General features: G+C 45.7%; 1 protein-coding gene across 1 annotated transcript in view; it reads left to right on the top strand.

The window, feature by feature from the left end:
• The window catches only part of LOC126412947 (discoidin domain-containing receptor 2-like), an 813,081-nt gene that overhangs the window by 258,935 nt on the left and 526,803 nt on the right, over positions 1 to 27,343 (top strand). The window contains exon 2 of the mRNA XM_050082842.1: positions 21,561 to 21,668. The gene's annotated coding sequence lies outside the window, so the exon portion shown is untranslated. The remainder of the gene's footprint in view (positions 1 to 21,560; positions 21,669 to 27,343) is intronic.

Raw genomic sequence — 27,343 nt, forward strand, 5'->3', positions numbered from 1 at the left:
GCTGGCGCGCAGATGGCCGTTCCACCTTGAGAGCGGAGATGGGCTCTCTCCAGTGAGGGGGAGGGAAGTTAAAAAAGTTGACCGTCGCGGTGCGGAGCGCCGGCTGCGGCGGCCAATCGCGGCTCCGGTGGCGGCGGCTTCGCATTGGCCCTCCTAATTCGCGTCACGTCTGGCACATAAACCAGCACGCCACTCGGCCAAGTTGCGCGCACTCACTACTCCGCGAGTTTTATCCACCGCCACCTCCTGCGGCGCGCGTGAGAATGGCTGCGCACTCTCTGCTCGGACTACCTGCCGTCCGGCGCCGCGCCGCAGCAGGTAGCCACGCCTCGAGCTGCTCGCTCATGTGTGAAGCTTTACGGCGCTTCATCAGTAAAGCTCAGAAATATTTCTGAAACAGACGTAAGTTTGGTTTGATACAGTATACATCTACTGTAGGTGTCTATGGAGATTACAATAGCAAATTCGATCTGCAGTTGTTCTACATCTACATCTATATCCATACTCCGCAACCCACCTGACGGTGTGCGGCGGAGGGTACTTTGAGTACCTCTATCGGTCCTCCCTTTTATTCCAGTCTCGTATTGTTCGTCGACAGAATTATTGTCGGTATGCCTCTGTGTGGGCTTTAATCCCTCTGATTTTATCCTCATGGTCTCTTCGCGAGGTATACGTAGGAGGGAGCAATATACTGCTTGACTCCTCGGTGAAGGTATGTTCTCGAAACTTCAACACCCGCATCTCGTGGTCGTGCGGTAGCGTTCTCGCTTCCCACGCCCGAGATTCCGGGTTCGATTCCCGGCGGGGTCAGGGATTTTCTCTGCCTCGTGATTGCTGGGTGTTGTGTGCTGTCCTTAGGTTAGTTAGGTTTAAGTAGTTCTAAGTTCTAGGGGACTGATGACCATCGCTGTTAAGTCCCATAGTGCTCAGAGCCATTTGAACCATTTTTTTGAAACTTCAACAAAAGCCCGTACCGAGCTACTGAGCGTCTCTCTTGCCGAGTCTTCCACTGGAGGTTATCTATGATCTCCGTAACGCTTTCACGATTACTAAATAATTCTGTAACGAAGCGCGCTGCTCTCCGTTGGATCTTCTCTGTCTCTTCTGTCAACAATATCTAGTATGCATCCCACACTGGTGAGCAGTATTCAAGCAGTGGGCAAACAAGTGTGCTGTAAGCTACTTCCTTTGTTTTCGGATAGCATTTCCTTAGGATTCTTCCAATGAATCTCAGTCTGGCATCTGCTTTAGCGACGATTAATTTTATATTGTCACTCCATTTTAAATCACTCCTAATGCCTACTCCCAGATAATTTATGGAATTAACTGCTTCTAGTTGCTGCACTGCTATATTGTAGCTAAACGATAAAGCATCTTTCTTTCTATGTATTCGCAGCACATTAAACTTGACTACATTGAGATTCAATTGCCGTTCCCTGCACCATGCGTCAATTCGTTACAGATCCTCATGCATTTCAGTACAATTTTCGATTGTTACGACCTCTCAGTATACTACAGCATCATCCGCAAAAAGCCTCAGTGAACTTCTGATGTTATCCGCAAGGTCATTGTTGTGTACATAGTTCCGCGTAGTCAGCGCGTACACAACTTTCCCAATAGAGCGCGCCCCGCTAAGCACAACAGCGCAGGCGCAGCGCTCGTCCGTCTCCGCACTACGAGATGGCGCTGTTTTAGAGACGGACCAAATTCTGCCTCCGCCGATCAGCGTATTAATATGTAACGCAGCCAGTGAGATTGCTGCTAACGTAGAACCATTTCTCCTCGCAGATCACACATGCGCAGTGATACCTGAACGCTCGAGGTATTGTAACGAGTGTACAGATCTCCGATTAGTCTGTCTGCATTAGTCTGCATTAGTCAATAGTCAAGTTTCAGTCTGCGCCTAATAAGATTATCATATTCCTGTACATAGCCATGGAGAGAAATGTACAGACACTTTTGTCAAGTATCAGAGATATGTGAGAATAAGATTATGTTCCAAGACCAAAGGAACTTCAGATTGTCAATTGTAAATAGCATCCAGAATCAAGTTAAGTAGGATTTATGATTTTTATTATTTTAATAAATGTGTGTGAAAATTAATCAAGTTCTGTTTAAAGTTGTTCACCGTCAATCTGCTACTCTAAGCGTGCAAGTGGCATTTCTATCGTCTGACCGAACGGCAGAAGATAAACACGCCACGATAAGACCACGAGACATATTTCTGACACACGCCTACTTCGTTAGAGCGACAAGTCAAATAATCTGATGGTGTGTGTACCGAAGGTCTTACAATACGCACACCACAGTCATTTATATATATTGTGAATAGCAACGGTCCTACGACACTCCCCTGCGGCACACATGAAATCACTCTTACTTTCGAAGACTTCTCTCCATTGAGAATGACATGCTACGTTCTGTTATCTAGGAACTCTTCAATCCAATCACACAATTGGTCTGATAGTCCATATGCTCTTACTTTGTTCATTAAACGACTGTGTGGAACTGTATCAAACGCCTTGAGGAAATCAAGAAACAGGGCATCTACCTGGGAACCCGTGTCTATGGCCCTCTGAGTCTCGTGGACGAACAGCGCGAGCTGGGTTTCACACGATCGTCTTTTTCGACACCCATAATGATTCCTACAGAGTAGATTTCTAGTCTCCAGAAAAGTCATTATTTTCGAACATAATACGTGTTCCAAAATTCTACAACCGATCGACGTTAGAGATATAGGTCTATGGTTCTGCACATCTGTTCGACGTCTTTTCTTCAAAACGAGTATGACCTGTGCCCTTTTCCAATGGTTTGGAAAGCTACGCTCTTCTAGAGACCTACGGTACACCAGTGCAAGAAGGGGGGGTGGGGGTGGGGGGCAAGTTCCTTCTCGTACTCTGTGTAAAATCGAACTGGTATCCCATCAGGTCCAGCGGCCCTTCCACTTTTGAGACATTTTAATTGTTTTTCTATTCCTCTGTCATCTATTTCGATAGCTACCATTTTGTCATTTGTGCGACAATCTAGAGAAGGAACTACAGTGCCATCTTCCTCTGTGAAACAGCTTTAGAAAAAGACATTTAGTATTTCGTCCTTAAGTCTGTCATCCTCCGTTTCAGTGGCATTTTGGTCACAAATTGTCTGGACATTTTGTTTTGATCCACCTACCGCTTTGACATAAATTTCTTAGGATTTTCTGCCAATTCAGTACATAGAACTTTACTTTCTAATTCATTGAACGCCTCTCGCGTAGACCTCCTCACAATACATTTCGTTTCGCGTAATTTTTGTTTGTCTGCAAGCCTTTGGCTATGTTTATGTTTGCTGTGAAATTCCCTTTGCTTCCGTAGCAGTTTTCTAACTCGGTTGTTGTACCACGGTGGCTCTTTTCCATCTCCTACGATCTTGCTTCACACATACTCATAGCACATGTTCTACTATGGTTTTGAAATTTGTCCACTGATCCTCAACACTATCTGTACTTGAGACAAAAATTTTGTGTTGAGCCGTCAAGTACTCTGAAATCAGCTTTTTGTCACTTTTGCCAAACAGAAAAATCTTCCTACCTTTTTTAATATATCTATTTACAGCTGAAATCATTGATCCAGTAACCGTTTTATGATCGCTGATTCCCTGTTCTGCGTTAACTGTTTCAAATAGTTCGGGTCTGTTTGTCACCAGAAGATCTAATATGTTATCGCCACGAGTCGGTTCTCTGTTTAACTGCTCAAGGCAGTTTTCAGATAAAGCACTTAAAAATGTTACACTGGATGCCTTGTCACTGCCACCCGTTATAAACGTTTGTCTCCCGGTCTACATCTGGAAAATTAAAATCTCGACCCATAACTATAATATGGCCGGGAAATCTACTCAAAATATATTCCAAATTTTCCTTCAGGTGCTCTGCCACAACAGCTGCTGAGCCAGGGAGCCTATCGAGACATCCAATTACCGAGTTTGAGCATGCTTTAACCGTGACCTTCGCCCAAATTACTTCACATTTCGGATCTCCGTCAATTTCCTTCGATACTATTGCACTTTTTATCGCTATAAACACGCCTCCCCCTTCACTGTCCAGCCTGTCTCTGCGGTATACCTTCCAATCTCAGTTTAGAATTTTAGTACTCTTTACATATGCTTTCAGCCAACTTTCTGTCCTTAGTACTATGTGGGCATTCTGACCGTTTAAATGAGAGCAGTTCTGAGACCTTCCTATAGACGCTCCTGCAGTTTACTATTACCACATTGATATTGTTATTCCCTGTTGCGTTTCGCCTGCTACTACCTTGCCGCGTCTCAGGAGGCGTCTTGTCTGGCCTGGGGAGGGAATTCTCTAACCGAAAAAACCCACATGTGCACTCCACACGTACTCCACTACCCTTGTACCTGTTTCCTGCGTGTAGTGCGCGCCTGACCTATTCAGGGAGACCCTACATTTCTCCACCCGATAGTGGAGGTCGAGAAATTTGCACCCCAGATCTCCACAGAATCGTCTGAGCCTCTGGTTTAAGCCTTCCACTCGGCTCCAAACCAGAGGACCGCGATCGTTTCCGGGAACGATGCTTCAAATAGTTAGCTCAGATTCCACCCCGCGAGCGAGGCTTTCCGCCTTCACCAACTCCGCCAACTGCCTCTATGAACTGAGGATGACCTCTCACCCCAAACAGCAGGAGTCATTGGTGCCGACATGAGCAACAATTTGCGGTCGGGTGCACCCAGTGCTCTATCGCCGCCGACAGGGCCTCCTCCAAATCTCGGATTAGACGCCCCGGCAAGCAGACAGAGTGAACACTGGCCTTCTTCCCCGACCTTTCCGCTATTTCCCTAAGGGGCTCCATCACTCGCCTAACATTTGAGCTCCCAGTCACTAATAAACCCCTCACCCCGTGTGCCTGCTCGAACCTTGCTGAAGGAGCGGCCACATGTCCACTCATAGGCGGAGCGGGCGATGCCACATGGCTCGCCTCCACATTGACCCTCCGACTCGTGTGACGCGAACGCTGCTGAACCCGCCACTCCCCTTGGGGAGAGGGTGGCCCAACCGTGCTCGGTACCCGCGAAGATGTCTCGACAGCAGGGGTGTACCAGATTCCCCACTGCCGCTACACTTCAAGGCAGCAGCCTAAAGACGGCTGACCGCGGCCATCAACACGCTCAGCTGTTCGCGAACAGTGGCCAGCTCCTCCTGCGTCCGTACACAGCAGTCACACATCCTATCCATCCTAAGAAATCAACAATTTACTGTAGAGAGTTAATCAACTTTTAACTAGACTGCTAATTCACTAGAGGCGGCTGATAGCTGACTAAACTGTGGTTACTAGACACTTCTTGCTGGAAACAATGAAATTAAGAGCTACCTGTCTCTGGACAGTATTCAAAACAAACTCGAAATCTATGGAACACTATTACTATTACTCGAAAATTAAAGCTTCCTAAAAGCAAAAACACACGGAAAAAGAAGTGACAAGTAAGAAAAACACAGTTAATACTTAAATTTACGTAGCTCGCTCTACAGCAGATGTGAATCAGACGGCAGTTACGGCGACACTCGTTGGGGCTTTCGGCCCGAAGGCTCGTTTCATGCAGCTATCCATTTTACTCTCTCTGTGGAAGCCTCTTCAACTCCAAATAGCTACTGAAATTTACATCCTTCTGAATTTGCTTACTGTGTTCATCTCTTGGTCTCCCTCTACAGTTTTTACCCACTCCCAACCCCCTCCACTCTCACACACACAGACACACTTCACTCCATTTCTAAATTTGCAGTTCCTTGATGTCTCAGAATGTGTCCCATCAACCATCCCTTCTTTTAGTCAGGTCGTGTCTCAAATTTATTTTCTCCTCAGTTCTATTCAGTACATCCTCATTAGTTACATGATCTACCCACATAACCTTCAGCATTCTTCTGTAGCACTACATTTCAAAAGTTTCTATTCTCTTTTTGTCTAAATTGCTTATCGTCCCTATTTCCACTCCATTCATGGCAGTGCGACTACATTCCATCTTTGGGTCCCGGCGGAGGTTCGAGTCCTCCTCGGGCATGGGTGTGTGTGTTTGTCCTTACTATAATTTAGGTTAATTAGTGTGTAAACTTAGGGACTGATGACCTTAGCAGTGAAGTCCCATAAGATTTCACACACATTTGAACATTATCCTTATTTTGAATTTGTTGATGTTTATCTTACATCCTTCTTTCAAGACATTGTCTATTCCGTTCAGCTTCTTTCCACTGTCCTTTGCTGTCCCTGACAGAATTACAAAGCCATCGGCAAATCTCAAAGTTTGTATTCCGTCTCCATGAATTTTAAATCCTATTCCAATTCTTCTTTTGCATCCTTTACTCCTTGCTCGATGTAAAGACTGAATAACATCGATGATAGGCAACAACGACTTTTTACTATTGATACCTACAATTGCATCGATACTTCCTTAATACCGTAGCAAAACTACCGAACCAAAGGGCATTGCAAGATGTTCCTTGCTTTTTTAAAAATATTTTTAATATTTACTTTAACGGTAAGGTGAAATGTCTAGCTTGCCTAGTCTTGTTGCTTCCCTGGCACAGCATAAAGAATTCCCCAGCTGGAAGTTACTTTCACACTGACTACTTTCGTACGTAGTTTCCTCCCAGCATATTATCTTTACTTTACCTGAAATCGACTTCTCACTGATTCCGTTTGGTTTGTGTTAGACTTCGCCACGCACCCTAATAAAGACAGCATTCAAACCTTTTTAAAGCTTTGACAACGTGCATTTACCTGCTGGGATATTTTATGCTCGGTATTCCATGTACCCGTCGCTACCAAATAGCCGCCAAACCGAAAATGTCTAAATAAAAAGAAACGCGTCATTGGGAAATAACAAAAAAATTTAACACTGCAACGAAGAGTGCTGGTTTCTCCATATGATACTTTCATATGGCTCCATATTCAGGCACTTAGACACAGATTTTTATTTAACACATTACAGTATTATGTGACACAACTACAAGAGCCAATGGCTTGTGTATTTCCTTTCGGTAACGGTGCCTAAATGCCTCATGATGAAATCATAAAAGGCTTCAGTACAGATGGAAAATAAATTAAATAATAAAGACAGGTGAAGGGAAAAGTAGTATGAAAATAGACTGTGACTTAATCCCGTGAGAAATGTTAAATTCTGGGATTCTCCTTGAGTTCAGCTGCTATGTGACAAGTAATGAATATATTTCCATGTACTTCCAACATGACGTCGGTACAGGTTCAGCAACTTGAGTTACATAAATTCTATATTGTGATTCCGTCATGGTTGCGTTTTATTATGCTGGTGACTAGCTTCGAATTATCAAGTTCAGTTTCAAGCCAGGCCTATTAAAGCTGCACTGATAAATTCTAGTTCAACTGCACTTCACGAATATATGTACATTCTGAAACCAGTCAGACATTCGATGCCACTATGTTTTCATGTGTATGTTATCTATGTGTGAATTGATCATCGCCTAAGCACTGTTAGCGCAACTTCAATAGCCCTACCCCGACAATGAACCTGGTACAATTGCGATAAAGAGTTTAGGAATATATTTCCCTACTGCACTTAGGGATGGGATTCTCTGTGACCAGATCTACAGCATCTTGAGAGTTTGAAAAGAGTCCTGAAATATTCATCTCTATTATTAACAAGTTCCTTTCTCTACAGTTAGTGCCTATACATTTAATTACTCGAAAAAGTTCCGAAGATGATGGGTAGATACTAAATATTTTTGTACGTGCTACTGAAATATAATAAGGTCATTTGATCATCAGTAGTTTTTATTACAGTATTTCTGTTCCCTGAATAATGCATTGCTACAGTACGCATTCAACAGTGAAAGGTTATTGGGTATCCACACTCCGTTTGATATTTCCGACAGCGATACTCTGGTACTACTTACGAAACTCTGATATTACCAAATACCTTTTATCAGTAGTCTTACCACTAGTATCGAAACAAAGATATCGATTCTGAATCGTATCAGTAATATCAGATGTCCCCAGGCGGTCGGGATGCAAAATAAATCGTGAACAGTTTGTAAAAGCCCTACATCCATCACCCAGATCCAATTATTAATGCAAGGTTGTCATTTTCTAAGGCCCAAATGACGTTTCGTTTTAGAAACGTCTCTAAAATTCTTGGTATCTTGTTAGAAAATCGCATTAACATTTGCGAGATAATGAAGGTTGCTGATATTACACATGCTGATAAATAAATATTTATTTGTTTTAGAAAATGTTATTTACTATTTTATTTTCTGTAGTAAAATAACAAATTTAATTTAAGTTACATTTACAATCGTTATTGTACATAGGGTAGTTTCTTTGCAACTGTATAAGAATCCACATGGTGCTTAGATTTGTGGCAAATACGGGAAACGGTTTTAGTGACCTTGTAAGGTGTCAGCTTAAATGAATGTTAATTTCGCACCTTACATGAGATTTACACATCGTAACAAGTAGATGATTATGTCACCTGACATAATTTGGTGGTAGTGAGCAGATTTGCCTATCAAAACGCTTCTAACAGGGGTTGGTGACCTGCAGGGAGAGAGACAACAAACGCGCCGGGCAAAACAATGAGGGGAGCAGGTAGCGGCCCAGCGCTGCTTGCGACAGAGAAATTCTTCAGAAAACTGCGTTGGGGAATTTCTAGATAGATACAAACAGACCAGCAACTCAGCTGATCATTTGAAAGGACCATGGAACGCTTGTGATTTACACGTGTAACTTTCAAGAGTTAGGAGCGGGCACAAAATGTCCGATTGGCTGAAATAAACTCACAAGGAGAAAAAGGGGCGATGTTTCGATGCAGTTTAAAGGTAGGCCCTTTGCGATGGGCAGGGGTAGTTTCCACAAGACGAAAGGAACGCTCCCATTGGTCTGAAAAAGCCACGACGTGAAGCACGAAAGGATACAGGTGGAGGACAGTTTAACTACGAAAGACACATTACCGAATACTTTGGGGACTCTCCTCTGAACCAGCAGCAAGTCTAAAACAGTTCGCATCACGCTCTGTACGCCGCCAAAAGAGGAATTTTTGCATGAACACTGTGTTTACTTTGGCTGACATTGAGCTAGAAATTATCTGAAGAGTCATTGAGCTCTGATAGCGGAGAAACGAAACAGCCACATAGTCAATTGTTTTTGTGTGAACTGAGATGGCATTGTAGTATACACGCTGCTCCATCTATGCACATGTATATCGCCATATTTTTTAGACTAGGGATGAGTGCATGTTTTCTGGCTTAACGACAAACACAGGACAGTTTCTGCTAATAAAATCAGTAAAGATTTTGATGAGCTTTTTATAGGATTTTCAGAGGGTGAGAGCAGCCATACAGCCGACAGCACGTCGCGGCTAAAGGTAAATGCCACTGGCACAGCTTGGATCACCAGCTTGCGTCCACTGTAAACCTGAGCAGCCTTGAGTAATCTTGTCACAAGAAATAACTATCCCCTGTGGACGTGATTGTCATCCAAAATACGAGTAGCACCGAAATTAGAACCAGAATAGTATGATTTGTCGTAATATTGGCCTTTTTTTCTTTATTGTTATTTTGAAACCTGTATTACAGGCAGGCCTGCAGCAGCATACTACGCTGCACTTTGGCCGCAGAGAAACACAAATATACAAAGGAAGTTATGTAGAGAAAAAAAAAACATGGTGGACATATAAATGGAGACAAACACTTTTTAAAATACAAGGCGCCGTTCACGGACGTAGAGTAGTGTTCATACACTAGGACACAGACAGAGACGAAAATTGGAGCACGTGAACGTAGGTGCACAAAACGAATAACACTGAAGCACTTAAGCACAAAACGACGGCACGCACAGAACACAAGGCATTGATCTCCGGCGCGCGAATGTTCACTAACCGTATGCGAGTCCGGGGACCTGCCAAGAGAGGAAGAGGGGGGTGGGGTGGGAGAGGGAGAGGGGAGAGCAGATGCCACAGGCAGAGGAGATAGGGGTAAGGGAGGAAGGTGGAGGGGAAGCCTGGGGGAAGAGGGAAGGAGGGAGTGGATTGGGGAAAAGGAAAGAGAAGGGAGGGAGGGTGCCTAAAGGAAAGGACACAGGATGTGGGGCAGAGGATCAAAGTTGATAGGAGGGGGTAGATGGAGGGGAGGAGGACATCATCAGGGAGGGGGAGCTGGCGGAAGCTACCTTGGTGAGGAGGGTGGAGAGATGGAGACCGGGTGGGACGTGGGAATACAGGTACGGCAGCAGGCGGATCCGTATCCTTTCAAGGAAGAGGAGGAGGTGGGGGAAGGGGATGAGATCATACAGGATCTGCGTGGGGGAGGGGAGACCGATGCGATAGGCGAGGCGGAGAGCATGGCGTTCAAGGATTTGGAGGGATTTATAAAAGGTAGGGGGGGGGGGGGGGCGGCGGAGATCCAGGCAGGATGGGCGTAACAAAGGATAGGGCGGATGAGGGATTTATAGGTGTGGAGGATGGTGGAGAGGTCCAGACCTCACGTACGGCCGGAAAGGAGCTTAAGGAGACGGAGTCGGGAGTGTGCCTTGGCTTGGATTGTCCGGAGATGGGAAGTCCAGGAGAGGCGACGATCGAGGGTGACGCCAAGGTACTTAAGGGTGGGAGTGAGGGCGATAGGACGGCCATAGATGGTGAGATAGAAATCAAGGAGGCGGAAGGAAGGGGTGGTTTTGCCTACAATGATTGCCTGGGTTTTGGAGGGATTGACCTTGAGCAACCACTGGTTGCACCAAGCAGTGAACCGGTCAAGATGGGATTGGAGAAGGTGTTGGGAGCGCTGCAGGGTGGGGGCAAGGGCAAGGAAGGCGGTGTCATTGGCAAACTGGAGGAGGTGGATGGGTGGTGACGGCGGCAGCATGTCTGCTGTATACAAAAGGTACAGAAGGGGGGAGAGGACGGAGCCTTGGGGCACACCGGCGGAGGGGAAAAAGGTGTAGGAGTCGGTGTTATGAATGGTGACATAGGAAGGACGGTGAGAGAGAAAGGAGCCGATCAGATGGACATAGTTAATGGGAAGGACGAAGGTTTGGAGCTTGAAGATGAGACCGGATTGCCATACGTGGTCATAAGTTCATTCGAGTCCAGGGATAGGATGATTGTGGAGCGTCGGGAATTAAGCTGGTCGGAAAGGAGATGAGTGAGGTGAAGGAGAAGATCGTCGGAAGAGAAGGACGGCCGAAAGCCACACTGGATAACAGGAAGGAGTCGGTGCTGTCGGAGATGCTGGTGGATGCGGCGGGTGAGGATAGATTCCAGGACATTGCAGAAGACCGAGGTAAGGCTGATGGGACGGTAGGAGGAGACAGCGGACGGCGGTTTGCCAGGTTTAAGGAACATCAGGATATGGGAGGTTTTCCACAGGTTGGGGTAGTAACCAGTGGACAGGACTACATTGTAGAGCCTGGCCAGGACGGAGAGGAAAGAGACAGGAGCTTCACGAAGGTGATGGTAGGTGACACGATCGTGACCATGAGTGGTGTTGCATTTTGTGCGGAGTGTAGCAATGAGATCCTGTGTAGTGATAGGGGCATTGAGTTCCGTGTGTGCAATGTTGTCCAAGTACGAGAAAACCAGGTGCGAGGGGAGAGACAGAGGTGTCAGTTCGATCGCGGACATCCGGGACGAGGGAGTAATCGAACTGGGGATGATCGGGGATGGAAAAGACATCGGAGAGGTAAGAGGCAAAGTGATTGGCCTTACTAAGGGATTCAGGGAAGGGGTGATCTTCATGGAGAAGAGGATAGTAGGGGGAGGGTTTAGTTTCGGTAAGGCGACGGAAGGCTGACCAGAACTTGGACGAGTTGATAGGTAGGGTAGCATTTAAACAGGTGCATGTCTGTCGCCAGTCCCGGCGTTTCTTAGCCGCGAGCAAATTACGAATGTGTCGCTGGAGTTGCCGGTGGCGTCGTAGTGTGTCCGGGTCACGCGTGCGGAGGAAGGCACGGCAGAGACGGCGGGATTCACGGAGGAGGAGGACGGCCAGTGGGGGTAAGGTAGGACGGTGGGGGTGGACGGCGACAGTAGGGACGTGGGCCCCCACGGCCTCAGACAAGGTCTGCTGGAGAAAGGAGGCGGCATGGGTTACATCGTCAGGGTGATGGTAGGTGAAGGGGTGGCGATCAACCTGGGTGGAAAGGGTATCCCGGTAGGCATTCCAGTTGGTACGGGAATAGTCATGGATGTACTTAGGGGGAGGGTCATTACGAGGGTCAGGGCGGGGACGACGACCGCCTGAAACGGTAAGGAGGACAGGGAGATGGTCGCTACCAATAGGCTCCAGGACATCCACCGTTTTGCGACCAATGAGGTTGGGGGAGGAAAGGATAACATCGGGAGTGGAGTTGGATTCGGGACATGTGTGCTGGGGGATGGGGATGAGGTCGCCTTGAAGGGAGGAGAGGAACCGATGCCACCGCCGTAACTGGGCGCGGAACGACTATGGATGTTGAGGTCGGCGGCGATCACGTAGGAGGAGAAGGTACGGTCAATGTGGGAGAGGTAGTCGAAGGGAATAGGGGCGTTAGGGCGGACATAGATGGTGGCGCAGGTAACGGTAAGGCCGGGGAAGAAGAGACTAAGTATCAGGTGTTCGGTGGGGTCGGGAAGGAGAGGTTGGAGCCGAATGGGGATCTGGCGGTGGTGACCAATGGCAACTCCGCCACGCGCAATCGGGAGGGGATTATCGGAGCGGTGGAGGAGGTAGGGCGAAGTGTGGACGGTGTTGTGGGGTTGGAGGAAGGTTTCATTGAGGAGGAAGGCATCCACGCAGTAATATTGGCCAACTTCACTGTCTAGAAGCAAGAAAATTCTTGTAGAGAACCTTTTATTTAAATTTGATATCGTTATGTTCAGTGTTATTTCTGCTAAACACAACGTAATGCGTTATCTTGACAACTGTCCAGAAATTGTCATGCCACAATACAGGGTGGTCCAATGATAGTGACCGAGTCAAATATCTCACGAAATAAGAATCAAACGAAAAAACTACAAACAACGGAACTCGTCTAGCTTGAAGGGGGGAAACCAGATGGCGCTAAGGTTGGCCCGCTAGATGGCGCTGCTATAGGTCAAACGGATATCAACTGCGTTTTTCTAAAATAAGAACCCCCATTTTTATTACGTATTCGTATAGTACGTAAAAAAATGTGAATGTTTTAATTGGACGACTTTTTTCGCTTTGTGATAGATGGCGCTGTGATAGTCACAAACGTATAAGTACGTGGTATCACGTAACATTCCGCCAGTGTGGACGGTATTTGCCTGTGTTAAAATCGACCGTTTACCAATTGCAGTAAAGGTCGATATCGTGTTGATGTATGGCTATTGTGACCAAAATTCCCAAAGGGCGTGTGCTATGAATGCTGCTCGGTATCCTGGACGACATCATCCAAGTGTCCGGACCGTTCGCCGGATAGTTACGTTATTTAAGGAAACAGGAAGTCTTCAGCCACATGTGAAACGTCAACCACGACCTGCAACAAATGATGATGCCCAAGTAGGTGTTTTAGCTGCTTTTGCGCCTAATCCGCATATCAGTAACAGACAAATTGCGCGAGAATCGGGAATCTCAAAAACGTCGGTGTTGAGATGCTACATCAACATTGATTGCACCCGTACCATATTTATATGCATCAGGAATTGCATGGCGACGACTTTGAACGTCGTGTACAGTTTTGCCACTGGGCACAAGAGAATTTACAGGACGATGACAGATTTTTTGCACGCGTTCCATTTAGCGACGAAGCGTCATTCACTAACAGCCGTAACGTTATTCGGCATAATATGCACTCTTGGGCAACGGAAAATCCACGATGGCTGCAACAAGTGGAACATCAGCGACCTTGGCGTGTTAATGTATGCTGCGGCATTATGGGAGGAAAGGTAATTGGCCCCCATTTTATCGCCGGTAATCTAAATGGTGCAATATATGCTGATTTCCTACGTAATACTCTACCGATGTTACTACAAGATGTTTCACTGCATGGCAGAATGGCTATGCACTTCCAACATGATGGATGTCCGGCACATAGCTCGCGTGCGGTTGAAGCGGTATTGAGCAGCATATTTCATGACAGGTGGATTGGTCGTCGTAGCACCATACCATGCCCCGCACGTTCACTGGATCTGACTTCCCCGATTTATTTCTGTGGGGCAAGTTGAAGGATATTTACTATCGTGATCCACCGACAACGCCTGACAACATGCGTCAGCGCATTGTCAGTGCATGTGCGAACATTATGGAAGGCGAAGTACTCGCTGTCGAGAGGAATATCGTTACATGTATTGCCAAATGCATTGAGGTTGACGGACATCGTTTTGAGCGTTAATTGCATTAATGTGGTATTTACAGGTAATCACGCTTTAACAGCATGCGTTCTCAGAAATGATAGGTTCACAAAGGTACATGTATCACATTGGAACAACCGAAAGTAAATGTTCAAAGGTACCTACGTTCCGTATTTTAATTTAAAAAACCTACCTGTTACCATCTGTTTGGCTTGGTCACGATCAATGGACCACCCTGCATATGTAATCCCATAGAATAAGTGTCCACTTCTAGTGAAGCTAACGCACTCACAGGGTGCTTTTGCTGATGACTGACGATTGTGAAAAGGAGTGGATTGTCAGATCATTGTTTGTATAACAGCTTGTAACGGTACCACCGACCACATTAAACGATAGTCAATGCTAACGCTATACCTCTGCGAGGAATTTTTGAAAGTTGTGACCGTGAAATAACCAAATGGAAACAGAACGATCAAACTGGGAATCGTTTCCGAAACACTAGAGCAGATTAAACGATTGGCCTGTTAGAGACGTCCTCCCAGCACAAAAGCAATTTGTGACATTACATATTAAATCCGGTCGCTAGCCAAATTAGGCATTCTTGTGCCAAGCAAAATGATAAAGCAGAAGGCAGTGCTAAGGCTAAACTAACCTTCGCGATCCAACCATCTATTCTGCAGCATTCTTCTGTGGCACCAGATTTTAAAAGGTTCTATTCTCTTCTTGTCTCAAATGTTAACCGCCGACGTTTCACTTCCGTACATGGCTACATTTCAGACAAATACATTCAGAAAATAACTTATAACACTTAAATTTATGTTAAATATTAACTAATTCCCTTCTTCAGAAACGCTTTTCTTGCCATTTCAAGACTACGTATTATATCGTCATTACTGTGGGCATAATCTATTATTTTTAGTGCCACTTTTCTTCATCTGATTCCCTGAGCATCGCATGGTTTAATGCGAATACGCTCCATTACCCTTATCTTTCTTTTGTTAACGTTCATTTTATACCTTCCGCTTACGACATTGTCCATTCCGTTCAGCTGATCTTCGAACATTTTGCTGTCTCTGACAGCATTTCAGTGTCATGGGCAAACTTCAAAGTTATTTCCTTTACCGCTTGTTCAGATTACTGATTGAATAACACCGGGGATAAGGTACAGCTGTGTCTCACTGTCTTGCAAACCACTGCTTCGACTCTTATAACTGCCCTCCTGTTTCAATTGTTGTTGTTGTTGTCTTCAGTTCAAACTCTGGTTTCATGTGGCCCTCCATGCTACTCTATCCTGTTCAAACCTCTTCATCTCCAAGTAACTACTGCAACCTGCGTCACTCTGAATCTGCTTACTGTGATAACGACGTCCTCCTGAGTAGTTCCTGTCCGGAGATCCCAATGGAGGACAATTTTTTGTCAAGAATATTCCACCCAAGAGGATGCCATCGTCATTAATGGTTCTAAGAACTATGGGACTTAACATCTGAGGTGGTCAGTCCCCTAGAACTTAGAACTACTTAAACCTAACTAACCTAAGGACATCACGCATATCCATGCCCGAGGCAAGATTCGAACCTGCGACCGTAGCAGCAGCGCGGTTGCGGACTGAAGCGCCTACAACCACTCGACCACAGCGACCGACAAAGTGATCTTCTCCGTACTATGCTCCTACCAGTGTTTTTCCCACTCTTTCCGAAATTAGTATTTTACAACCATGACCTAGTGAACTGATAATTCGGTAATACACAGAAGCACCAAATAAACTGGAATAGGTATGCGTATTCAAATACAGAGATATATGAACAGACAGAAGACGGCGCTGCGGTCGGCAACGCGTATGTAAGACAAGTGTCGGGCACAGTTGTTAGATCGGTTACTGCTGCTACAATGGCAGGTAATCAAGGTTTATGGGAGTTTCATCGGGGTATTATAGTCGACACACGAGCGATGGGACGCAGCATCTTCGAAGAAGCGGTAAAGTGGGTCCAAAAATGGTTCAAATGGCTCTGAGCACTATGGAACTTAACTTCTGAGGTCATGAGTCCCCTAGAACTTAGAACTAGTTAAACTAACCTAAGGACATCACACACATCCATGCCCGAGGCAGGATTCCAACCTGCGACCGTGGCGGACGCCCGGTGCCGGACCAGCGCCTAGAACCGCTCGGCCACCTCGGCCGGCGATAAAGTGGAGATTATCTCGTACGACCATTTCATGAGCGTACCTGTGAATATCAGGAAGCCGATAAAACATCAAATCTCCGACATTGATGCGGCTGGGAAAAGATCCAGCAAGAATGGGACCCACGATGACTGAAGAGAATCATTCAAACTTACAGAAGTGCAACCCTTCCGCAAATTGCTGCAGATTTCAATGCTGGGCCATGAATAAGTGTCAGCGTGCGAGCCATTCAGCGTAACATCATCGATATGAGGTATCGGAGCCGAAGGCCCACTCATGTACCCTTGCTGACGGCACGACGCAAATCTTTACGCCTCGCCAGGGCCCGTCAACACTGGCATTGGACTGTTGATGACTGGAAATATGTTGCCTGGTCGGACGAGTGTCGCTTCAAACTGTACCGAGTGGACGGACGTGTACGGGTATGGAGACAACCTCATGACTATATGGTCGCTGCATGTCAGCAGAGGACTTCTAGCTGATGGAGGCTCTGTAATGGTGTGGGGCGTGTGCAGTTGGAGTGATATGGGACGCCTGATACCTCTAGATACGACTCTGACAGGTGACACGTACGTAAGCATCTTGTCTGATCACCTCATCCATTCATGTCCATTGTGCATTCCAACGGTCTTGGGCAATTTCAGCAGGATAATGCGACACCCCACACGTCCAGAATTACGATAGAGTGGCACTAGGAACAGTCTTGTGAATTTTTATACTTCCACTGGCCCCTTAACTTTCCAGACATGAACATTATTGAGTGTTATCTGATATGGCTTGCAACTGCTGTCACAAGAGATCTCTACCCTCACCTACTCTTATGGATTTATGGACAGTCCTACAGTATTCATGGTGTCAGTTCCCTCCAGCACTTCTTGAGGCATTAGTCGAGTCAATGTCACGTCCTTTTGCGGCATTTCTGCGTGCTCGTGGGGGCCTTACACAATATTAGACATATGTATCAGTTTCTTTGGCTCTTTAGTGTATAAACACCTGCACTGGTTCCTTTGGAATTGAAATCATGACATTATCCTTGCAGTCTGAGGGTATTTCCTCTGTCTCGGTCATGTTGCTTACTTGTTAGAATAGTTTTGTCATGATTGGCTGGCCTTATTTTGACTTAAGTCTTTCAGTGCTCTGTCAAATTCTGCTCGCTGTATCATATTTACCATCTGCCCTTCATCTATTTTCTCTTCCCTTTATACAGTGTTGCAGGACCATTCCTTTCCACAGCCTCTCTATATATGCTTTCAACGTTTCAGCTATCCTTCTTTTCTTAGTACTGGTTTTTCATCTGAGGTGTTAATAGTCATGCAGCTGCTTCTCTTTACTTCTAAAGCTACTTTAATTTAGCTGTCGGCAGTATCTGTCTTTCCCCTAATTGTACATGCTTCTTCGTAACGTACTTGCGTTTGTCCTCTAGACATTCGTAGTTAGGTATTTTATAGTATCCGTGAATTTATTTTTAGACGTCTGTATTCCCTTTCGCTTGCTTAATCTGCATTTTTACGTATTCTTCTTCCATCAATTAAATTCAGTATACACTGTGATATCTTCCTCTCTCTCTTGTTGTGAATTTATTTCCCCTGTTTCAGTCAATCGTTGCCTAATGCTCCCTCTGAATCTCTTAACAACGTCTGGTTATTTCAAATTATCCAGATCATTTTTATAAAATTTCATACATTTTTACCATTTCATCTCTTGCAATCTACAATTCGCAACCAACAAATTATGGCCAGAATACGCATCTTACCAGGAATTGTCGTACTGTTAAAAATATTGTTGCGAAATCTCTGTCTTACTATTACATAATCAATCGGAAACTCTCTAGTGCCTCCAGATCCCTTCCACATGTACAATCTTTTTTCGTGATTCGTAAGCCAAGTGTTAGCGATGATTTAATAGTGCTCTGTGCAGTTCTACCAGGCAGCTTTCTCTTCGATTCCTTTGCCCCAGTTCATTTTCTCCTTATATTTTTCGTTCTATTTCTCTTCCTACTACCTAGTTCCAGTCCCTCATCACAATTATGTTTCCCTCCCCCTCAACTACTTGAATAAAATCTTTTATCTCGTCTTACATTCTTTCAAAAGCTTTATAACCTGCTTATCTACTTGGCATATAAACTTGTACTACTGTCGTGGATATTGGTTTCATGTCAATCTTGGCTATGATTATGCCATTCATCTGGCGAAAAGTACTGTTCATTTTACCCGAGAACTTCACTAATCTCCATTATATCTAACTTCAACCTATTCATTTCTCATAGCAAATTTTCAAGCCTACTTAACTGATTAAGTAATCTAACATTCCATGGTCCGACCTATTGAATGCCATTTCTGTTTTTCCTGATGACGACATCCTCCTCGATAGGCCCAACCCGGAGATCCGATTGGAGACTGTCTTAATCATAAAGTGGGAAACGCAATACGAGTACAGCATGACCCTGCAACTACTGAAAAGACTGTTGCCCTTCTCCAGGAACCACATATTTGTCTGGCCCCACCACAACCCCTCTGTTGCAGTTGCACACTACTGTATGTACGCCATCCCAACTCGGCTAGGTCTGTATTCATAGCGGAATCTGTTAGTACAGAAGTTTAATAGGAGCTGGGATATTTTTTGTAGCAGAGAACTGGGGAGACGTGTATTTTTCCAAAGCTTGAAGCTAGCCTATCGGTGCTAAACCAGTCAGTAACTTTGACAAGAACATGTTGATGATTCATTGCTTAGCTTGAAAACAATGCTTGTATCGTCTTCAAGCACCCAATGTAATTTCTCCCGGCACAGTTTATGTTGTGACCCTCTTTCGGCATTCTGTTTTTTGAATAAAAACTAAATCAGGAAAGTGCTTAACTATGTGTTCCGTTTTAATGTACCACGGCCTTACAGCCCCAAATATTTACCAGTAACTTAGAATATCGTGATCGACACAATCAGATGCCTTCGGTATGTCATAGAAGATCTCACTTGGTGAAAGTTTGTCTTTTAAAGGTTTTGTTATGTACTTAGATGATGTATGTATACCTGCCACAGTAGAGCGACTCTTTTAAATCCAAACAGCGATTGGCTAATGATGGATTATGTAAGTGACTAAGATCATTACGTGTGAAACCTTCCCCTGTCCTCTATATATCTTTTGTTATTACGCATTAACCGTCTCCTCTATATCTCAATTGCTACGCAACCTTCCATTCTACAATAACCTATGAAACCTTCCCTTAGGATTTCTATCTCTTGCTTAATAATAACAAATGAAATCTTCCCTTTGAAACTTATTATCTTTCTTAATCTTCGCATACAAATTTAATTGCTGCTTATTAAAAGTGATTTTCTGATTATTTCGACGAAACATAGAATGTGTCGTCGTCCTGGCCCTCAGTCGTTATCTGCAATAACCAAAAACTGTTCCTTAACTTTTTTTCTGTTACTGGATCGCCATCTGACTGCTACATCTAACTGCGACATGAATATACTTACTCTGGTTTATTATACTCTATTAACTGCTGGTGGGCTGTCATAATAAGTGGCTGTATTTATTACCAAAGCTGACGTTATTCTTTAATAGCAAAGCTGACGTTATTCTTTAATTAACTTGACTGAAGTTACGTAGTTCATAGTTGCACTTTTTCTTGTCAACAATAAAATTTTTGCAAAGTTTTACGTTGATGGTTTTTGGGATGGATTATAATCAGTAATGCAACATTGCTGGCAAAGATTAGTTACATTCTGAAAACGTTTCTTCAAATATTTACTGCTGGTAATGAAATGATTTTACAAACGTTCAAATGGGACTTACTTTCTACAATAATCTTACAACTAGCATTGCACAAAGGTACATTCAGTAGTCCTGAGATTTGCAAAGAAAATAATTAAATAATATTAGTTCCTCTTATGATAATAATTAGCTGATGTCTCTGTACGTCCGTTTATAATCTCTTTTAAATCATAACTGGTGGCTGGCAGGCACACTGCTCCTCTCAACCTCTCGCTTCAGACCTGTTACCAACTCGCTTCACATCTCGCTTACTACTGACTCCCTACGAACGCTGAAGTGCGGTCTCTTCCGCCAACAATGCTTTCTGGTGCAGAAAATCCCTGCTATCATTACAAAATGTATCAATGCGTGGTCTTTCCCGCTCTTTTCTTAAAATGTATCCATACGCGGTCTCTCCCGCCCTTTTTAAAATTATATCAATTTGCGGTCTCTCTTGCCAACTATATTTTGGTGCAGACATTCACTGCTACCACAATTATTTCCAACATGACAAATATTACTTATTCCTACTTAATCCTATTAATAAAATATAAACATCTTTGATAAATTGTGGTTTGACAATAGACAACAGAAATATACACGTCTTACACGTGTTTAGGCCACAACTTTTTAGATATTATCTGCTCCATGCCAACTTCCACTTAATTAGAGTTAAGGTGATCTATTGTATTTCGGGCGGGACGTGGGATTAATTTTTATTTCACGAAATTTACTCTGTATTTATCATGGGTGAAATGGCAAACCCCTCCGCAGAGTGTGACGGAGCAACACTATCTGACATAGCGGCGATCCTTTGGTCTCGACGGGCACCTTGGCCACACTTGAGGGGAAAAGCATACGTAGAACCCGACTTAATTCCATTTCATACTTTCATTTCCCACCCATCCTAACAATACAAACACAACAATCCCCTACACAAGCAGTCAACACAGTCAGGATCAAGATTCAGGTACACAGCATGCAACACTGAAATGTCTACATTTGGATATAACACGAGATCATGAGGATACAGTCCCACAGCTTTGCCAGCGTACATTGCTTTCGAATTATGAATCAATTTGCTCCTCCATTTCATATCCTTCAGTCATATTGAGACGATTGTTGGCTACACTTATGTTTTGATTTTCCTTCGAAATCAGTGTGTGTGAAACACGTATGAATACTGACTTCACAACACGACGCAAGGCAAACCTTCTAAGCTAGTCGCTACTCATCGAAGACACTGTTTCAGGTTAGGTTTATTCTGTGTAAACGGTGCTGAGATATTGGTGTGCTCCTCTGATTTGTGCGTCACTTCTTGTTGCAGAATAGGCGCTCGGGCGGCATGCGGAGCCGTGGCCGCGACTGCGGCCTGCCCTCCAGCCTCACAACCAGACCCAGCACCACCCCTGGCGTCAACGTCACGCTCCCGCCGGTGGGTACCGCGCAGAGCGTTGCAGCCCGCTGCTCTCATTGTCTGGCTGCTGCGCATCGAGGAACGACGCGACACACCGCCTCCCGCCATTGTTCGCTTCCAGCGACAAGAAATACGTCACAAGAGGCACCTGTCAGGCCTCCTGCTAGTGCACGATACTTCGTACGTCCTGTGGACGTGTCTGAAGCGAAAGATTTGGCCATTAGATGAACTTCGTGTAGAATACACTCTAAAACAAAAAAGACAAGGCTACGCTCCGCGTGGAATTATCTCAATGTGACGAAAATCGGTAGATGTGACGTACAGTACAGACAACAAACTGAATAATCTCTTAGAAAAATCGGATGATTTATTTAAGAGAAATAGCTTCACAAACTGACCAAGTCAATAACATTTTGACCCTCTTTGGCCCTTTTGCAATCAGTTATTCGGCTTGGCATTGATTGTCAGAGTTGTTGGATGTCCTCCTGAGGGATATGATGCCAGAATATTTCCATATGGTTCTTTGTATCTTCGAAATCCCGAGCTGCTTGGAGGGCCCTGCCCACAGTGCTCCAGACGTTCTCGAGTGGGGACAAATCCAGCGACCTTGCTGGTCAACGTACAGTTTGGCAATCACGAAGATATGCAGTAGAGACGCCTGCCATGTGCGGCCGGGGATTTTCTTGTGTAAATGTGAGACTTGAATGGCTTTCTGTAAGGGCAAAAAGCGATGCGTAGCTTGTCGGGACATACCGCTGCGCTGTAAGCATGCCGCGGATGACAGTCAAAGTGGTGCTACGAAAAGAAATGACACCCTAGACAATCACTCCTTCTTGTCGCGTTCGGAGGGCGGCAGTCAGATTGGTGTCCCACCACTGTCTGGGGCGCCTGAAGACGCGTTTCTGGCCTGGAACCTCATTGACTGGAGTACAACTTTCAGCGATGAGTGCTACTTCGGAGTGAGCCCCGATGACCAGTGAAGACGCCTTGGACGAATGTGGATACGACCCTGAATGTCGCCTGCCAAACGGCCCCAAAAACCAGATGGTCTGGGGTGCCGTTTCACCTCATAGCAGGACCCATTTGGTTACCATCTGCAGCACTCTCACAGCAAACAGGCACGTTGATGATGCTCTACACCCCATTTTCTTACTCTTCATGGCAAACCATCCTGGGTTTACAGTCTAGCAAGATAATGCTCGCACATAATTCAAATGGCTCTGAGCACTATGGGACTTAACATCTGTGGTCATCAGTCCCCTAGAACTTAGAACTACTTAAACCTAACTAACCTAAGGACATCACAAACATCCATGCCCGAGGCAGGATTCGAACCTGCGACCGTAGCAGTCGCGCGGTCGCACATAATTGACGAGAGTTTCTACAGCTTGTCTTCGTGCTTGCCAGACCCTACCTACGCCAGCTAGTTCTCTAGAAGTCTCCCCATTTGAGAACGTTTGGAGCATTATGGGTAGGGCTCTCCAAGCAGCTCGGGATTCTGACGGTCTAACGCACCTATTGGACAGTATTTGGCACGATATCTCTCAGGAGGACGTATAACAATTATCAGTCAATACCAAGCCGAATAACTGCTTTCGTAAGGGCCAGAGGTGGACCAGTGCGTTATTAACTTGCTCATATTTATGAAGCCTTTTCTTTTGAATAAATCATTCCATTTTCTGTGAAATTGTGATCATTTATATGTGTGAACACGTACATCACATCTACCGATATCCGTCTCATTCGGATAATTCCTTAGCCGGCCGCTGTAGCAGAGCGGTTGTAGGGGCTTCAGTCTGGAACCGCGTGACCGCTGCGGTCGCAGGTTCGAATACTGCCTCGGACATGGATGTTTGTGATGTCCTTAGGTCACTTAAGTTTAAGTAGTTCTAAGTTCAAGGGCACTGATGACCTCAGATGTTAAGTCCCATAGTGCTCAGAGCCATTTGAACCATTTGAATTCCTTCGTGGAGTGTCGTTTTGCTTTGTCTTAGAGTGTATGTTGGGCTAACACGTCCGGTTGCTACAGGGACGTTCAATCTTTCCCAAAAAGGGAAACCTGCAGTGCAGATTCAGTAGCACGTTTAGTACTCTTATAAAAGCTCATTAAAAACTACATCACACTAATGCCATGTAGTACCACCTGAAATCTTCATAACAGTCTCAATGTTAAGTCCTCAGATGCTTTCAGATACGCCATATCCAGTTAAAGGCAGAGGTGCTGATTGTTGAATTTCACCCGTATTATCGTCTTAAGATCGGGTAATTTAGCAAAGCCAATAGAAATCTATACGATGCCTCGGTGTTCGTCAGACAAGAAACGTATGCTTGCAGCTCTGTGATGACGGATGTTGTCAACCTGAAGTCTGGAATATTCCACAGCATACTGTTCTTGAAGTGGAAGAAACGGCAACACCGGGTCACAGAGAAAGATTATGAAACACCCTGGTCCATGTTCACAGTAATGTAATTCATTGGTGTCAAGTCATGTTAAGAAGAATATCCCACATAATCACTGCAGAACCACCCCCAGCCAACTCCATGACGCGTGAAAGATGCACGAACAAATTATCCGTGACGCGTATGCATTTGTTTGTAAGCAGTCATCATCTCTAATAAGACAATGTGCAGCCCCTCCACTGACTGATCGTGAAATAACGGTATGAGGAACACTTTAAAAACGTGATACTGCCACTGTATCGACGTTCCTCTTCAACATCTATGACAGCTGACCTAAATCTGTTATAACCAGAGGAAACTACAATTCTCAGGCCATAACTGTGGGTTCTTCCATTGTTCTGGGAAAGGGTTCATAGAACTACAATACGAAATATTGTGTGTGTGTGTGTGTGTGTTGGGGTTTATGGGCGCTCAACATCGAGGTCATCAGCGCCCTGACACACAGGAAAAGGAACGAATTTGGAGAGACCTAATAAAACTGAAAAACACACTCAAAGAAAGCAGGAATAGAGGGAAAATACGACCTAAGAAAGTAAAACCTAAGGTAAGGGATAACATAGCAACAAGAATGACACAGGAAATCGTCAGTGGCTGGCCACTTACATAAAATATGGTCGAGCTTGTCACACAGGAAACAACTTAAAATCCCCTCCCTAAAATCTTTGTAAAAACATTTGACAGGGCACAGAACTTTAAAACTTTAAGCACATTCGTCCGAGTGTTGCCTAAAAGAGTTGGCAGGTCGGCTGGCAAGTCAACCGCGGCCCGCTGGTCATAAAATAAAATGCAATCCAATAAAACGTGGCGCACAGTGACCTGGACGCCGCAAGCACCACACATTGGAGGGTCCTCTCGCCGGAGCAGGAAGCCATGCGTCATAGGGCTGTGGCCTATTCGAAGCCGAGTGAGGAGAACCTCGTCCCGTCGATGGGGCTGAAAGGAAGTACACCACACACGCGTTGTGGGCTTGACTAGACGGAGCTTATTGTCAGTCACTTCCAGCCACTCGTCCTCCCACCGACACATGACTCGGGAGCTCAACAGGGAGGTGAGTGCGTGCACGGGGACAGCACACTGAGATACGTGTGGAGCAAGACACGCCTCCTTGGCTGCGAGATCTGCCCTTTCATTCCCAGCAATGCCAACATGCCCTGGAACCCAGCAGAAAGCTACAACCTTCCCCAGTCGCTGTAGTCGGAGGAGGGCATCCTGGATGGTCTGGACTACTTTAACTGCCGGATACAAATGGTGCAATGATTGAAGGGCACTGAGGGAATCGGAACAGACAAGAAATTTAGGAGAGGAAGGATGTCTCATCTGCTCCAGCGCCCGCAAGATCGCAGACAATTCTGCATCAAAGACCGTAAAAGTCTGAGGCAGCCGGACCTTAAGGACACGATCCGGGAAAACAACTGAGCAACCAACGGAATCCCCTTGTTTCGACCCATCCGTAAAAACCGCTACATAGTCGTGGTGCTCAGATAAAACAGCAGAAAACGCTGAATGAAAAACCGTGGCAGGAGTGCAACCTCTCGTGTACTGCAATAAATCTAAAATCACTCTGGGCCTCTTCAGTAACCAGGGTGGCAGGCGGTCAAAACCCTGGATTTGGGGTTGTACAGACTCCACACCGAGCGACTCTAGAACACGTTGCACACGGATCCCAAATGGCAACGTAGCCCGGCGACGGTGGGAAAAAAGGCGGTCCAGAGGTGGATGGGCAACAAGGTGGTGAGCAGGCGAGCTGGGAGCCGCAAGAAACTTACAAGCCTGGCGCACCAGAAGGAGCTGCCGCCGGATGGTAAGTGGCGGTTCGCCAGCCTCAGCACAGAGACTGGGTATGGGACTGGTTCGATAAGCACCCGTGGCCAGTCGAATCCCAGCATGGTGGACAGCGTCAAGGATCCGCAAATAAGACGGCCTCGCTGACCCATATACTGTGCACCCATAGTCCAGCCGTGAACGCACAAAAGCCCGATAAAACTGAAGGAGACGCGCCCTGTCCGCTCCCCAAGACCTGTGGCTGAGGCACTTGAGGATGTTCAGTGCCTTCAGGGATCTGGCTTTCAAGTCACGTAGGTGTGGCAGCCATGACAACCTGGAGTCAAAAATTAGTCCCAGAAACCGCACTGTGTCTCTAAAATGTAGGACAGCATCCCCCATATGCAAGGCAGGCAAAGTAAAAAGACGACGAGAACGATTAAAATGAACACAAACACACTTATCGGCAGAAAACCGAAAACCTGTCTTGGCAGCCCACTCCTCTAACCGCCGCACTGTTAGCTGCAACTGACGGCTCACGGTTGCAACACTGGGGGAGGAACAGAAAACAGCAAAGTCGTCCACAAACAAGGAGCACTGTACTGGACTCCTCACTGTAGACGTTATACTGTTGATGGCTATGGCAAAGAGGGTAACGCTTAAAACACTGCCCTGGGGGACACCGTTCTCCTGCTCAAAGCGATCAGACAGTGTGTTACTAACGCGGGTCCGAAAAAACCGCTGAGACAGGAAAGACCGAATGAAAATGGGGAGGCGGCCACGAAAGCCCCATTGATGCAGTTGTGCAAGAATACAGTGTCTCCAAGTAGTATCATATGCCTTACTGATATCAAAGAAGATACCGATACAGTGATGCTGACGGAGGAAAGCCTGCTGAATAGCCGCCTCGAGAAGTGTCAGGTTGTCGACTGTGGACCGAAATTTTCGGAATCCACACTGAAAGCGGCTAAGGAGCTGCCTGGTCTCCAGCAGCCAGACCAGACGACGGTTAACCATCCGTTCCAGGGTCTTTCCGACACAGCTTGTCAAGGCTATACTACGATAACTACTGGGACATGTGCGGTCCTTTCCTGGTTTGAGGAGAGGGATGAGGATTGCCTCCCTCCACGAGGTGGGGAACACTCCTGTCCGCCATATGAGATTAAAACATTCGAGGAGGATTTCCTTTGACGCCGCTGGCAGATGGCGAAGCATGGAGTACCGGATGCGGTCGTAACCTGGTGCGGTGTCAGAAGTCGCAGTAAGTGCCGATTCAAGTTCCCACATGGAGAAAGGGGAGTTGTTGGCCTCAGAACTGTTCGACCGAAAGTCCAACTTCGCTCATTCGACAGTCGCACGGTAGCGACGAAATGCTAGATCCTGGGTTGCAGTGGCAGTACTTTGTGCAAAATGCTCTGCCAGCGTCTGAGCAATGGCTCTGGGTGTTGTTTGGAGGCATCCCTGGTTCAGGA

Source organism: Schistocerca serialis, chromosome 1 (assembly GCF_023864345.2).
Source record: "Schistocerca serialis cubense isolate TAMUIC-IGC-003099 chromosome 1, iqSchSeri2.2, whole genome shotgun sequence".
Classification (NCBI taxonomy): domain Eukaryota; kingdom Metazoa; phylum Arthropoda; class Insecta; order Orthoptera; family Acrididae; genus Schistocerca; species Schistocerca serialis.